Genomic DNA, 17,557 nt, shown 5'->3' with positions numbered 1-17,557 from the left:
TAATAATTCCAATTCTAAGCTGGCAACTGCTCTAGATGCTTTACCTAGACCGTTATTCAGACGCTACAAACATATCCATGAAAATATGCAAGAAAATTTACTTCCTAGTACACAACTATTGTATAGTAGCGTCAGTAGCGTGTATCCGGGACTTTATTCGCCTCGAATTAATCATTTGTAATTGTGATGATAAAGCAAAGCAAGAATTTCCATTAATATACAAACTGGATAAAATTTTCCCACATTTCTGTCAGCATGAGAAAAAACAATATGGCGATATTATTATATAACTTGGTAATATTTGAGGGGTAGTTTTATCTCGTTGGAATTTGACTTTCGAAAAATCTGTTTGCCAAAAATAAGCTTTTTATGTCAAGCAGTTTAAGCAGAATCGTTGTTAATCAATTACCCAACTTTTTGGAACACACTGTATGATTTTTTAAAAAATTTGAAAATATGTAAAAAAACAAAATAAATTATGCGTGTCCAAGCGTTTTCCCGAAAGACTAACCGATTTTTAAATAGCAAATATTGTAATATTTGAGGGGCGTTTTCACTCTCTTGGAATTTGAGATTCAAAAAATCCCTCCTTATCGAACCTCTACACTCCACAGTCAATCTGTTTGCCAAAAATCAGCTTTAAACGTCAAGCAGTTTAAGCAGAATCGTTGTTAATCAATTACCCAACTTTTTGGAACACACTGTATGATTTTTTAAAAAATTTGAAAATATGTAAAAAAACAAAATAAATTATGCGTGTCCAAGCGTTTTCCCGAAAGACTAACCGATTTTTAAATAGCAAATATTGTAATATTTGAGGGGCGTTTTCACTCTCTTGGAATTTGAGATTCAAAAAATCCCTCCTTATCGAACCTCTACACTCCACAGTCAATCTGTTTGCCAAAAATCAGCTTTAAACGTCAAGCAGTTTAAGCAGAATCGTTATTACTCAATATGAAACACCCTGTATAAATTTTTAAAAAATCTTAAATTATGTAAAACAACAAAATAAAATGAAAAACTCACCGGTTTTTAAATAAAAAATATTCTAATATTTGAGGGGTGGTTTCACCCCCTTAGAATTCGAGTTTCGAAAAATCCCTTCTTATCGAACCTTACACCCTAAAGTCAATCCGTTTTCCAAAAATCCGTTTTTTACGTCAAGCTCTTTAAGCAGGATCGTGATAATCAATGACCAGATTTTTCGAAACACCCTGTATACATTTTTAAAAAATCTTAAAATATGTAAAAAAAGAAAATGAAATATACGTGTTTAAGCGTTTTTTCGAAAACTTGGCCGTTTTTTAAATAAAAAATATTGTAATATTTGAGGGGTGGTTTCACCCCCTTGGAACTGGAATTGCGAAAAATCCCTTTTTATAGAACCTCTACACCCTATTAGTATAGATTGGTACACAGGTACAGTATCAAGTTTCTTTATAGTGATTTTCTTAGTCGCGTAAGGCGCAGATCGTTACCCAGAGCGAGTTAAATTATTTATCAAAGGGGTAGATCATCAAAAATATAGTTTACATACCTATTTTTCCTAAAATCAAAGTATACTTGACTCGTGACACCTTAAAAATAACTTGTATGATACATTTTCAATGTAATTAATAAGCTGTCAATATGATTTAATGATATTTGTTTTATAAATAATTAAGTTTATTGATTGGCGATAAATAATATCAGAAACAAGAACTAGTTGTTGCTATATTTAAAACTATGTATCGCAACTAATTAACAACAAACAGTAAAACATTTTAAAATAAAATACTATAATTAAATTACTTGATTTAGTTTGTTTACAAATGATAAATTAATTGTTATATTTCTGTAGCAATTTTACTTAACAGTTTTAGTGTTACCCTGTGTTCCGTATGTGTGTTATAATTTTCGAGGTGTTTCACATTTTAGAACTTTTAAAGCAAAAATAAATTTTATCTAAAAAGAGTCTATACCGGGTGCGTCAAAAGTGGCTCACCCCTATAACTTTTTTATTTTTTCAGATAAAAAATCAAGATTTGGTATGATAGTATACGACATAAATTAGAATTGATTGACGTATTCAATTGTTTTTGGCCATTTCCTGTTTCACCGGAAATAAAAAACTACAACTTTTGATTTTTAAATGGCACCCTCGGTATTTTTTTACTTTATTCGATAGAAAATGACATTCTGAATGGAATGACATATCATATGTCAGCTTTTGACATTTTCGCTTTAAGAAAAGTCGTATTTTAAGTTTCAATCTAGAGTTCTTGCTTAATAAAAAATAGTATTTTAAATTTCATGTGCCATGGCTATGTTAAAAACACTAATTTTTAATCAAGGAGCCTTGAAAAAAGAGATTTGATCGTCTAATGTTTTTAGTGTTTAGTAAAGTTTAGTTTACGAATAATTTGATACCACACACTTGGTATTTCGAGTCAAAAATTTTAGTTACAAACCACAAGTTATAATTTCAAATAAACCATATGCTAAAATATCAAAAGTTGATATATGGTATGTTATTCTATTCAAAGTGTTATTTTCTATCAAATAAAGTAAAAAAATACCGAGGGTGCCATTTAAAAATCAAAAGTTGTAGTCATTTCCGGTAAAACAGGAAATCACCGAAAACAATTCAATACGTCAATCAATTCTGATTTATGTCATGTACTAACATACCAAATCTCGTTCTTTTTAACTGAAAAAATAAAAAAGTTATAGGGGTGAGCCACTTTTGAGATGCACCCGGTATATAAAAGTATTTATTTAAATGCTCACACAATTTAAAATAAAAATTGTGTGTGCACTCTCCCATTTCAAGTTCCTCATTGGCTTTTTCGATTAAACTGAAAAATAATTTATACATTTGCAACATTTCGGTAGTAGTTGAAAATTTCAAGCGTATTTTTTGAATCAACCCTGTATTTTTTTGGCAATTTTCCAACAAAATATTCCAAATTGATATGGTTTTTAAATTTGGAACTGTCTAAAATCAACAATGATTCATCGTAATCGATTGACAATTGATACCAGTAAATCCATTAATCGAGAAAAAATCGTAATCAAGGTTTATTGTTTTTTTCGAGGCAAATTTGTATCAAGGTTAGATATGACTGGCGAAAAGCTCCCCGGTGATACGCAGCTTTGAAATTTATTTTTGTAGGGGAAACCTGATGACAAAAACGGTCTCTCAGATTGAATTTTTATTAGAGGTTTCCAATAAACTACACAATAATTAGATTGAATATTTTTGCTAGCCAACGTCATAGAATGAGATATCTCGTTTAAAATTCCATATTTTGGATATACAGGGTGGTCCAAACTGTATTCCAGAAACTTCGGCAGCATATTCTTCAGATAAAAATAAGTAAAAAAGTTCGTATAAATGTATTCCCTCAAATGCTTAGTTTCGGAGTTCCCTCAAATGCTTAGTTCCCTCAAATGCTTAGTAACGTCAATATTTGGATGAAAATTAATGTCTGGAAGTTTTTTGACATGAGAAATTTGATTTTGATGTCAATATGACCCCTATTTGCAGGGGGCACCACCTATATGTATTTTAACTTTTTTGAAGAGTAATAACTTTTCGTCCAAACCTGTATAAATCTACTAGGTAAAAAATTATACATTTTCATGATTTTTTACGTAAAAAACGTCTCTTGGTAAAAATCGCTACGAGCAACCGTTCTCAAGATATTTAGAATAGAAATAGTCAATACATAAATAACCATATTAAGTAGATATGTAGTTATTTGACTAAAAAATAAATTTGAGAAGTTTTTATTTTTTTAAATTAATCAAAAATTTTCTTGGAAAAAATGATTATAAGACAGTTCTGTTGAACTTTTGGCACAAAAATATTTCAAATTTATGATTTCCGTCTAATAACTATTTAGTCAACATGTTTAATTTATGTCAATGTTGACAGGTATTGATAATTTCGATTCCGAATATCTCGAGAAGCGATTTTTTCCAAGAGACTTTTTCTACGTAAAAAACGTCGTAAATCTAAATTTTTTTACTTAGTAGTTTTATACAGATACGGACCAGTTAAAAATATGTAGTGGCGCCCTCTACAAGTAGGAGTCATATTGACATTAAAATCAAATTTCTCGTGTCAAAAAACTCTCAGAGACCAATTTTCATCCAAATATTGACGTCACTTCATAAATTATTTGGAAAAAATCGAAATAAAAATGAAACTTTAACACCCTGTATCTTTGAAACTAAGCATTTTAGGACATATATTTATACGAACTTTTCTACTTATTTTTATCTGCAGAATATTCTGCCGAAGTTTCCGGAATACAGTTCGGACCACCCTGTATATTGAAGCCCCATCGGGGATATATTGAGGAGACAAGACTCTTCGATTTGGTTTAGAATTCAAATTGTAATTTCCTTTTTGTTTTAACACTCACATCAAGGAATAATAAAATCATCGAGATATACTGCTTTTCAAATTTAGAAAAAAGTTTTAAAATACAAACAATAACGATGGCGACACCGACGGGTAGAGGCAAAAAAGCATTTTTGAGAATAAAAATCAGAAAAAAGTATGAGTTAATACTAGCCTTGAAACTAGGTACCACCTAAATTCTAGTAGTAGTTATTATTGTGTATATGTATTTTTGATTATTTTGAAACAAAATTATATTTAAAACAAATTAAGATGAGCCAGTTAAATGCAAAGAATGCATAGAGAAGCTGAACAAATTGGGCAAATAAAACAGTACTGGAAGAATTTTCAGGTCAGGGGCTTGAAACACCATCAAAAAGAAAATTCCACTCCTCCAACTCTCAGTAGATAACATACCAAGAATGTGCAACTTTGAGAAACACCTCATTGTAGCATTGAGCAATAACAAGGATTGGAAGAGAGACACGTTTGCTCAGTATGTAAAGGACCATGCCATAATGGTATACTGATACTATTGCTTCCAAAACCAAATCAGGGACAGGGATAGGATACACAGCGTGTTATAAACATTATATAATATATTAGTCGGTTTAAAACGTTTTGCTACGTTGTCCGATACCCAGTTTCCAGCCTGTTCTATTCGTACAATCCTCTGTTTCTTTCCCTTCCTCTGACACGTTTCTTTCACTCATCGCTTTGTGTACGCTTTTTTGCCATTCCAGTTTCGGTCTTCCCTGTTTTCTTCTGCTCTTTGGCTGCCAATTGATTATTTTCTTGGGCCATCTAATATTCTTCATTCGCTCTACATGTCCGTAGCAGATCAGCTCTGCCTCTCTATATCCTGTGTTATCGTGCCATCTATACCCCATTTGTTGTTTTATGATATTATTTCTTATTCATTGTTGTCTGAAAATTCCCATTGATCTTCGAATGGCATCCATTTCTACGGCCTCTATCCTCTTCTTGTATTTCTCAGTTATTCTCCATGTTTCTGCTCCATATAGGAGGCTGCTCTTTATCATGGTCTCATACATATTGAATTTTCTCCATAAGATTCCATTTAGACATCCGATTATTTTTTTCGCGTTGATAATCCTTTTCTCTATTTCTCTGCCATCAGTTCCAGTGTTATCAAATGTAATTCTCAAGTATTCATACTGTTGACACTGAATAATTCCTTGACCGTTGTCCAAGTTTAAATTTCCTTCTTGTGCGCCTATACATAGATATTTTGTTTTGTCTATGCTAAAAGCCCCATTATCCGTATTCTTCAATAAGTTTTCTTAGCATATATTGCATATCATCTTTGTCATTGGCGACTAGCAAATAATCGTCTGCGAATTGAAGTGTGAACAAACATTGATTGTCAATCTCTATGCCCATACCACGGATCTTTCTTTTCCAATTTTTTTAAGCGACTTAAAAATTTTAAGTCTATGGACTGCAACGTATATTTTAAAGAGAGTAGGGGAGATGCAACACCTTGACGTAGGCCTTTGTTGGTTATAAACGTTTCTGTAAGCTCTTATTCCACATTTATTTATTTTATTTAATACTTGCGTGTACCCGCGACTCTGTTCGCGTCGAATTAATCATTTGTAATGGTGATGATAAAGCAAAGCAAGAATTTTCATTAACATCGAAACTGGATAAAATTTTCTCACATTTATTTCAGCGTGAGAAAAAACAATATGGTGATATTATTATATAACTTGGTAATATTTGAGGGGTAGTTTCATATCGTTGGAATTTGACTTTCGAAAAATCCGTTTGCCAAAAATAAGCTTTTTACGTCAAGAAGTTTAAGCAGAATCGTGGTTAATCAATTACCCAACTTTTTGGAGCACGCTGTATGATTTTTTAAAAAATTTCAAAATATGTAAAAAAACAAAATAAATTATGCGTGTCCAAGCGTTTTCCCGAAAGACTAACCGTTTTTTAAATAAGAAATATTGTAATATTTGAGGGGCGTTTTCACCCTCTTGGAATTTGAGATTCGAGAAACCCCTCCTTATCGAACCTCTACACCCCACAGTCAATCCGTTTGCCAAGAACCAGCTTTAAACGTCAAGCAGTTTAAGCAGAATCGTGATTACTCAGTGGTCATATTTTATGAAACACCCTGTATACATTTTTAAAAAATCTTAAAATATGTAAAACAACAAAATAAAATATACGTGTTTAAGAGTTTTTCCGAAAAACTCACCGGTTTTTAAATAAAACATATTCTAATATTTGAGGGGTGGTTTCACCCCCTTAGAATTCGAGTTTCGAAAAATCTCATCTTTTCGAACCTCTACACCCTAAAGTCAATCTGTTTTCCAAAAATCAGCTTTTTACGTCAAGCGCTTTAAGCAGGATAGTGATTAATCAATGACCAGATTTTTCGAAACACCCTGTATACATTTTTAAAAAATCTTAAAATATGTAATAAGCAAAATAAAATATACGTGCTTAAGCGTTTTTTCGGAAACTTGACCGTTTTTTAAATAAAAAATATTGTAATATTTGAGGGGTGGTTTCACCCCCTTGGAACTGGAAGTTCGAAAAATCCCTTCTTATCGTACCTGTACACCCTAGAATCAACCTGTATGCCAAAATTGAGCTTCTTACGTTCGTTGAGTGGTTTGAGCAGGATCGTGATTAATCAGTGAGTCACTTAAGGATTTTATATATTAGTATAGATTTTTTATTACCTTTATTTATTTTATAAACATTATACAAACCAAAACAAAACCAAATATTTCCTTTTCGCAAAACACAAACTACCTTCCCCTACGTTCTTACTTTGCAAAATAAACTTAAACTTATATCAGAATTCTTTACGTTAGAAAATAAGTGAATATATAAATCCAATCTAATTAAAGTGATATGTGTTGGTTGTCCAGACATTTTATAAGGAGTGGTAAAGAAATACTAGTTTTTTTCTTGAACAAGATATTTCTTGTTTTTTTTTGCCACTGTATAAAACGTAATATAATACAGATTAAGTAATTAAATATACCGGCTTAATTTTCTTATCTGATTGAACTTGTATGATTATCAAATTGATGATTTAAAAATAACCTTATAATGCCTTATCTGATTGGACTTGAATTGATTATGATTATTGAATTAATTGATGACTTGAATTTAGATCTGAATATTTTATTGGTTCACTCGATAAGACAATTTTTTGCGGTTTTTTTTCTAAAATGGTCTGCCAAGTTGAGCACAACAGCCCTACCACAAGCAGTACCATTTTTTATTGTTTGGGTGACACACTCATCGACCATCAAAATGTTAAGGTGCATGTTTATATATTAACATAAAAAAAATATTTTGAAAATATTTAAATACTTTCGAAAAGATTTAAATCGTTTCGAAGTGATTTAAATCTTTTAGTAGAGACGACTTAAATACCATCAAAATGATTTAAATACTTTTTCCCAGTACTATTAAAACAAGATGGTTTAAGTGTTTCAAAAATACCTGCTTAATTCTTCAAGAAAGTCAAGTGAAAAATATGAATACTCGTTAATTATCATATTTTTATCACTTTTTTTATATACAGGATGAGTTTCCTACGATGTTCTCTATGGGTATCTCGGAAACTATTGGAGATAGAGAGTCGGTTAAATGGGGAAAGAATTGAAAGAACTTACATTTGAAAAAGTTAATGGCTTACTAGATATTTTGAAAAAAAAAACAAATTTCGGCTATTTTAAAAATTTTTCCTAATTCCATTATAATCTATTTTAGACAAAAAGTTTTCAGATAAAAGTTGTAGATAATCCCATCCTTAATGAGATTGTGTCCTCCTTTTTTTTATGAAGCCTGTCATTTTTGACATATGATACAAACATATGTTTTTTTAAATGGAAACCATAGTTGGCTATGACTTCATAAAAAGCGCCATTTTTTAAGCCTTTTAACGATATAAGCTATAATGTGTCTCTTTCGAAAAATTACTGAGTTATAGCCAATTCTTATAGTTTTTAAACAATTTCACTTAGTCAACCATGGGAACAAGTTCTATCGTCGTCGCTCTCAGAAATGTGAAACTGTCACATCCAAACTTTGTAAATTAAAATAAACAAAAATTGTAAATAGGTATGAATATTTCAAATGAAGAAAAGCGTGTAGGATTATTGATTCAACTTTTCTTGGCCGTACTTTTTCGAGGATACGTTGACCGATGAACCTTACTTACGTTTTTTAGAGAACGGTTTTCAAGACGGTTTTCACCCAAGTTTCTCAATTAAGTACTTTCATTTATAATTTACCACTAAAGAAAATTAAAAATTTTGATTCAATTTTTTTACAAAAAATATGTAACTCGGAAGTATCTTTTTTTACTCACCTCGTAATAGTACAAAACATTACAAATAAAGAGAATGGAAATAACAGGTTTGCATATCTCACGGAAAAGCTATAATTTAACAACACAAACTTACTGTTAAGTTGCAGTAGATTTTTTATGAGCTAATCAAATATTTCACTGAATAATACATAATGTATTACGGTAGGTGCGGGTATTTCAGTTATTTTAATGCGCGATTTCTTGCAAAACATTGGCTAAATAAAAATATAAAAATTAAAAACATAAACAGTAAGATATTTTTAGTCGTGATAAAATACAGTTGTTCTTAAGTTTTATAATAGAACAATTTATTGGGGGACATTGAAATAATATTAATTAAAAATGACTCCTATAGAAAAATTTTTAAGTACCTATTTTTTGAATGTTAATATTAATTTTCTTGTAGACTAGGTATATTATTAATTTATTGTAGGAATATATAAGAATAAAACCACTTAAAATAAAACGATTTATTTCCAGAATAACTACAAACAATAAAAAAATATAAGCATGAGGAACATCAAATTAAATTTTATGGTACCTTATACAGGGTGCTTTATTTTCGTGCGTTTTACAGGGTTTCTCGTTTACCCTCGTGTGTACTATCTAAAGATGGTACACACCAAATCTAATCATCTAAAGATGGTACACACTACACACAGATTTGCTGTTGCCCTCTTAGTTCTTGAAATACAAGGCGAATTTGGCATTGTTGCATTTTACGACTCCCCTCATATTTCGGGTATCTTATAACTTATTGAAAATATAAAAACGGAGTTCCATAAAGTTTTCTACGTAGAATTCAGTGGCGTAACTAGATTTTTGCTGGGAGCTAGCATAATAAAATAATGACCTAAATATAACCCAAACTTTTTTTTAATGGGATACCCTGTATATTATTTTATTTCCTTTGCCTTATTGTTATGAGCTTTCTAAGAATATAACATACTCTATACTTATTTTCATAAACAAGGCAAAAAATTTAGGTTAAAAATAGTATGTTGTTTTATTAGGAGTAAAAATGACACTTTTCGTGGGAACGTACGTTTGACGGCACAAAAGAAATACAGCCGAGGCACAAAAAGTAATTTTTACTCCGTATAGAACATGGTATTTTTTTCAAACGCCACAAATAAGTTTTTAAACAATTTCAAACGTTCCAAATAATATAAAAAGGTTTACAAGTACAAGTCATACCTTGTATGTAAATATACAGGGTTGTTCACCACATACGACACGGAGTATTGTAGCTAAACGATTAGATTTTTACAAATTGTAAGTTTTGGGTTCGTTGAAGGTCTGTTAGAGCTACAATTTAAAAATATTTTTACACGATACAGAATGTTCCAAATAAATAAAAAAAATCAAAGTTGTATTTTTTTAAATGGAACACCCTGTATATAATTACATATTTAGTTTCTAGGATTAAAATAAAGGTAGATTTGATTAAGGTTTATTACACTTTATTACTTATATTGTAATTAAGCAAATTCAGGGATAGGAAGAGGTGGACAAATTGCATGGGCTTCCTCGATCACATAACATATCCATTTTAGGTTTTTTTATGCAGTATGGTTAACAACAAGGTTTACAAAAGAACTTATGAATTAAGAGAGGCACTCGAAGAGGCGGTACGGGAGAAGTTTAATTAAGTCGACCGGTCGTTCTGTGAGACTAGCTAGTAATTCAGTTTTAAAAAGATGCATTTATGTACTCAAAACAATGGCGGATTTTTTGAAAATTTTCTAAAATAACTTAAAGTTTATGTAAGTATGTAGTGGTATCATTTTTTTAAGTTTTACTTGGTGTAATGTAAATTGTAAAAAGCCGATTAATAATATATTCTGTCTTTTTATAAGTTATAAATCATAACAGAATAAAAATACCATGCGAACTAAGTGAGATTAGTCAAGAAAGATAAGAATTGGCTATAACCCTCTATAACCCAGTAATTTTTCGAAAAAAAAAACATGTTATAGCTTATATCGCTGAAAGGCTTAAAAAATGGCGCTTTTTAAGAAGTCATGGCCAACTATGGTTTCCATTTAAAAAAACATATGTTTGTGTCATATATGTCAAAAATGACAGGCTTTAGAAAAAATCGGAGAACACAAACTCATTAGGGATGTGATTATATACAACTTTTATTTGAAAACTTTTTGTCTAAAATAGATTATAATGGAATTTTTTCGAAATATCTAGTAAGCCATGAACTTTTTCGAAAATCTGACAGGCGCATATTTATGACCCCACAAAACTGCAATTCTTTTCCCATTTAACCGACTCTCTACCTCCAGTAGTTTCCGAGATACCCATAGAGAACATCGTAGAAAACTCACCCGTATATGAAAACTATTTGGAAAACTCTGCATTTTTCACATTTCGAAAAGTTTTCAAATAACTAGGGATAAAAAGAAAATAGAAATGCTGTTTTGTATACTATATTTTACGTAAGCCTTGAGAGGCAAATGCGCCAATACACCATATCTAAATTAACAATAACCCAGATGCGTGCCGTCGCAAATTCCAAATTCTAATTCTCCCTAAATGATTTCCGATACACCGCATTATTTTCAACAATAGGTTCATCAAAACCGAACTCGGACCTTGTTTTACAAAGCATAACGCGAAAAATACCCAAATCCTGTCGCAAAATAAATATTCCACGATTATTTGTTTTATGTTTCGTCTCATTTCGTTTTCTTTTTTCCTGAAAATTACCGTGTCCAATCGGAATGACACAGGCACGGCCTTGATCTTCACAGCTGTGCGAAAAACAATTAGCGTGAAATTTGCTCGCATAATTATGGCACGATCCGGTAGATAGATAGCAATAGGTGAAGCAAAAAACTATACATTAAACAGTAATATATTAATAAAACCGAAAAATGGCTTTGAGACAAAAACAAGACAAACTTGCAACAAAAAATGGGGAATAGTAATAGTAAAATAATAACAATAAGAATAGAATAACATTACTTCTATTTTTTCACTTTTTCTGTTTCCTTCGATTTGACCTCGCCTTTACTACCTGCAATAAGAAAGATTTTAATAGGAAATGCTGTTTTTTTATGGGCAAACCTTAAACTTTACGAATCTAATTGTATACTTCCTATGCACGAAAATATACAGGGTCCGGCAATAGCGCGTCGGGCTTTTAATATATGCTTTTGATGATAATAATGTTATTTAATAATGAATTTATACCCCACAACCGAAGAATCATACTTCTTCAGCTAATGGTAAACTGCTGATGGACACATGCCATCCAGTTCGAAAAGACCCACTCCAGGAAAGTTTTTTCGTTATAATTCGGTTTTAATATATTCTTTTGATGATAATAATGTTATTTAATAATGAATTTATACCCCATAACCGAAGAATCATACTCCTTAAGCTAATGGTGAACTGCTGATGGGCACATTCCATCCAGTTCGAAAGGATTCACTTCAGGAAAGTTTTCTCGTTATAATTCGGTTTTAATATATTCTTTTGATGATAATAATGTTATTTAATAATGAATTTATACCCCACAACCAAAGAATCATACTTCTTCAGCTAATGGTGAACTGCTGATGGACACATTCCATCCAGTTTGAAAGGATCCACTCCAGGAAAGTTTTCTCGTTATAATTCGGTTTGAATTCGTTTGATGACAATAATGTTATTTAAAAATGAATTTAAACCCAACAACCGAAGAATCATACTTCTTCAGCTAATGGTAAACTGCTTATGGACACATGCCATCTAGTTTGAAAGGACCCAGTCCAGGAAAGTTTTCTCGTTATAATTCGGTTTTAATATATTCTTTTGATGATAATAATGTTATTTAATAATGAATTTATACCCCACAACCGAAGAAACATACTTTTTCAGCTAATGGTAAACTGCTGATGGACACATGCCATCCAGTTCGAAAGGATCCACTCCAGGAAAGTTTTCTCGTTATAATTCGATTTTAATATATGCTTTTGATGATAATAATGTTATTTAATAATGAATTTATACCCCACAACCGAAGAATCATACTTCTTCAGCTAATGGTAAACTGCCGATGGACACATTCCATCGAGTTCGAAAGGACCCAGTCTAGGAAAGTTTTCTCCTTATAATTCGGTTTTAATATATTCTTTTGATGATAATAATGTTATTTAATAATGAATTTTATCCCCCAACCCAAGAATCATACTTCTTCAGCTAATGGTAAACTGCTTATGGACACATTCCATCGAGTTCGAAAGGACCCAGTCTAGGAAAGCTTTCTCGTTATAATTCGGCTTTAATATATTCTTTTGATGATAATAATGTTATTTAATAATGAATTTTTATCTCCCAACCGAAGAATCATACTTCTTCAGCTAATGGTAAACTGCTGATGGACACATCCCATCCAGTTCGAAAGGACCCAGTCCAGGAAAGTTTTCTCGTTATAATTCGGTTTTAATATATTCTTTTGATGATAATAATGTTATTTAATAATGAATTTTTATCTCCCAACCGAAGAATCATACTTCTTCAGCTAATGGTAAACTGCTGATGGACACATTCCATCCAGTTCGAAAGGACCCACTCCAGAAAAGTTTTCTCGTTATAATTCGGTTTTAATATATTCTTTTGATGATAATAATGTTATTTAATAATGAATTTATACCCCACAGCCGAAGAATCATACTTCTTCAGCTAACGGTAAACTGCCGATGGACACATTCCATCGAGTTCGAAAGGACCCAGTCTAGGAAAGTTTTCTCGTTATAATTCGGCTTTAATATATTCTTTTGATGATAATAATGTTATTTAATAATAAATTTTTATCCCCCAACCCAAGAATCATACTTCTTCAGCTAATGGTAAACTGCTGATGGACACATTCCATCGAGTTCGAAAGGACCCAGTCTAGGAAAGCTTTCTCCTTATAATTCGGCTTTAATATATTCTTTTAATGATAATAATGTTATTTAAAAATGAATTTTTATCCCCCAACCGAAGAATCATACTTCTTCAGCTAATGGTAAACGGCTGATGGATACATTCCATCCACTTCGAAAGGATCCACTCCAGGGAAGTTTTCTCGTTATAATTTGGTTTTGTCGGGCATCTGTAGCTCCTAGAATAAAAAAATGAGAATTTTGTTTAAGTGCAAACCTAAAGTATCTACGAGAATGTATTTCAGGAAAATATTTTTACTTCTATGTTTTCTATGAGTGATAACATTCTATATATGGATCAGGATGATTTTTATTAAATTGAACCCCCTGTATATTATTGCATATTTGGTTTCCTTTCAAATCACTTTACATAATCCTAAGATATGAGTAAATATATTTTGATAATTTCAGAGATATTAATAAATAAATAAAAAATATATATCTTTCAACCTTCCTAAAAAAAATTATTACAACTACATATAAAATATGAAAAACCGCGCATATCTGCAAAACCGTTAAAAATTTTGAAATACTCTAAATACAGAAGATGTTCATTTTTTAATTCTCCAACTATTGATAAGATATTATACAGGGTGATCTTTTTAAAAAAACGAAGAAAAAATATTTTATATTTTAGAAAGTTTGGCGTAGAATTTTGAACATCCTGTATCATTAAGGATTAACATATTTATAGCAAAGTAAGGTACAGAACATCTAATATAAATAATATAAGTAAATATCTAATATAGTTTTGATTTCAGGACAGTTCTTGTATTTTTAATAACTTTGTTAAGAAAGGCTGAAAAATATATATTTTTTATTTATTGATTATTATCTTTGAAATATATTTACTCATATCTTAGGATTATGTTAAGTGATCTGAAAGGAAGCCAAAAATGCAATAATATACAGGGTGTCCCATTAAAAAAACAACTCGATCCACTCACACTTTTTTCAGTCACGCTATAGAAGTTAAAATATTTTCCTGAAACACATCCTCGTACATACTTTAGGTCTGCACTTAAACAAAATTCTCAAGTTTTTTATTCTAGGAGCTATATATGCCTGACGCACTATTGTCGGACCCTGTATAAACGATGGCATTACCAGATGCATATTGTGACTCAAAACTACCACCTATAATGGTAATGGTAATTATTACACGAACGAACGTAATATTAATTGTTAAACATAATAATATATTGGTTTTGCCTCCTTATAGATTATTATTATTATTAAATAGTAATTAGTACTGTAAACGTCAATTTATAATAAAATGTATATTAAAAAGTACTTAAAATATTCTTCCAATGATTAATTTTTATATTTTAATTTGTTTTATATTCTTTATTGCCCACTGCCCACAACTGGATGGACAAAGATATGGTCTTAAGCGAATTTTTATTGGTTAGCAAAAATAGAAATTTATGTATGTACAGACAAAAAATTGGCGCCGGGAGGCACGTATAGCTGCCCATACTAAAATATGTTAATAAAAAGTTGATGGGCAGTTCTTTTAGTTTCAAAGTAAAGACATTTTTCCAATTTTTTTTTATCTCAAAAACTGCGACTTTGACTGATTTTGATGTTATTACAAATTTTGTTGCAAATATTATTCCTAATCTTAAATTGAAAACGGCGTTTCGCTAGATACTGTAATTTTGGAGTTACGATTTTTTAAAATGTTTAACCCCCTCCCATACCCCCTTACCAACCCCCCACCCCCACCAAAAACAAATGGCCAGATTCCCGGATGCCACAGTATTTTTGTAACCAAATTTGGTTAAAATCGGTTTGACAGACATCATGAAATGTATTTAGGCCATTTATGACCCAAATTGAAATTAAAAAAACTTTTTTTTGGCGATCTTAATAGCCTACCATACCTGTTTGTTTGGTCGGCTAAAAACGACTGATGTAGAGTTAGTTAAAATATAGACTGATGATGAGTTATAACTGAAGAAAGTGGGACACAATAGATCTTTAAGAGGTCGCGGTGATTAACCTCCCTTACACTCATTCTACATTCTAATAACCTCTCAGTTAGGTTAGGTACCTAATGATAACAAACTGAATTGGTATATGAGCAGTAGCGTGTCGTGGATAAAAGGGCGGAGAGGGCGAAGACCTTAAGAGGCGCAATGATCAATAAAGGATCAAATAAATTACAAACTTTTTTCTACATGAATACTTTTATTTTAGTTTTAATTATAAATTTGTTTATTAAAAAAGCTAGTATACAAAACAGTTATTTCAAAGATGCAAGCGTCTTGTTTTAACCGATTTAAAAGAACCAATTATTTCGTCTATATTTAGATCCTGGGCTGTGTCTGCTTCAATACTGAGAAGTGATAAATAATTGGTTCTATCTTGTGTGCTGGTGCACCTCTGGTAATTATTCATTCTTCCTAATCTACTGAAAGATCGTTCTGCACCAGCACTGTTGGTGGCTATAGTATAAAAAATCCTCAGTAATGCACATAAAGATGGATATGAAGACTCTAGGTCATTGGAAATTAAAAATGATAAATATTCGTCAGGTGCAAGTTTGTTGTCAACAACATTAATTTCTTCTAATAAACTGCAAAAATGTTTATATTCCTCAACTAAAGAAGGTTTAACATCCACTTGGTACAATATCTGTAGATCCATAAGACATTTTAAATTGTTATCATTGACGTCCATATCCAAAAAAGAATTACATTTTTGGCATATATTAAGGAGGTCTTCAAACCGATTCTCTAGAGTACCAGTTAAAATGTCTAAAGTACCATAAAACACTGATATCTTGAAATTATCTTCAGAATTTTGATGTAGGTAATCATTTTGGATTTCATCATGAATTTTTTTGTTCTTCTTTGTCTTTTTGTGGAAAATAATATTGACGTATTGCATTTATTTGCCAAAATAGTAGCCTGTTTTTTAAAATGTTTAAAATATTTTTCACTTCTTAATGATTTGAGACCTTTAGTTACCGTAGTAATCATATGTGCAGTTGTACATAAGTTGATATTAACCTTTTGCAAGTGATTGGACAATATATTAATTTTATTCAGCACTTCATTATAATCGATTATATTTCGGTCGTTGATTCCCCATATGAAAACTTTCGTACGTATACGCCTACTTCAATAGAGATTTAAATTATTAAATATAAGTAAACATTAAAAAACAAAAATAAAATGTGAGAAATATATACGTCATTTTTTTGTCTTGAAGAGCTAAGGGCACGGTAGGTCACCGTGTGTTTTTGCGTTAAATTTAATTTTTCTATTCTTTTTTCAAAGGGCGCCAGAGGCGCTAACCGCCTAGGGGCGGAGGGGGCGTTCGCCCCCCCTGGCCCCCTATACGACACGCCACTGTATATGAGTATTTTATTTTTTGAGACAGATTTTTTTAATTTCTTGCATGGAATACTGGATAAATTTTGGTCTAGAATCTGTTATTTTTTATTTGCTATAAGATTGAAAAATTATGATTTGAATGAATACCGACGATTAAAATAATATACTAAAGGATCTGGCAAAAAATATTCTAGTTTTTATTACAAAAATATTTTTTATATAAATATTACAAAATGCTAATGTGATTATGTAGTACTGGCGAGCAAATATAAATTAAAAGGTATATTTAGTTTATCTTCACTCTGAAATAACGAAATGGGTGTTTCAGGGTTAGTTATTCTTATATTTGAACAATACATCCGATGTAATAATTGACTCTTCTGAGCACATCGTCACTAAAACAAACACTTGGAAATTAAGATATCCGTAATATTAATATGTTACGTAAAAAGCAATTAAGTTACTTCAGGGAGGCTAATTTCTCTTTTCTCAAGAAAGAGATCTTTTCTCGTAGTCAAAAATTAATAAAATTTTT

This window comes from Sitophilus oryzae, unplaced genomic scaffold, assembly GCF_002938485.1.
Source record: "Sitophilus oryzae breed Bouriz unplaced genomic scaffold, Soryzae_2.0 scaffold_1620_pilon_pilon, whole genome shotgun sequence".
Taxonomy (NCBI): Eukaryota; Metazoa; Arthropoda; class Insecta; order Coleoptera; family Curculionidae; genus Sitophilus; species Sitophilus oryzae.
Note: the sequence above shows the minus strand (reverse complement) of the source record.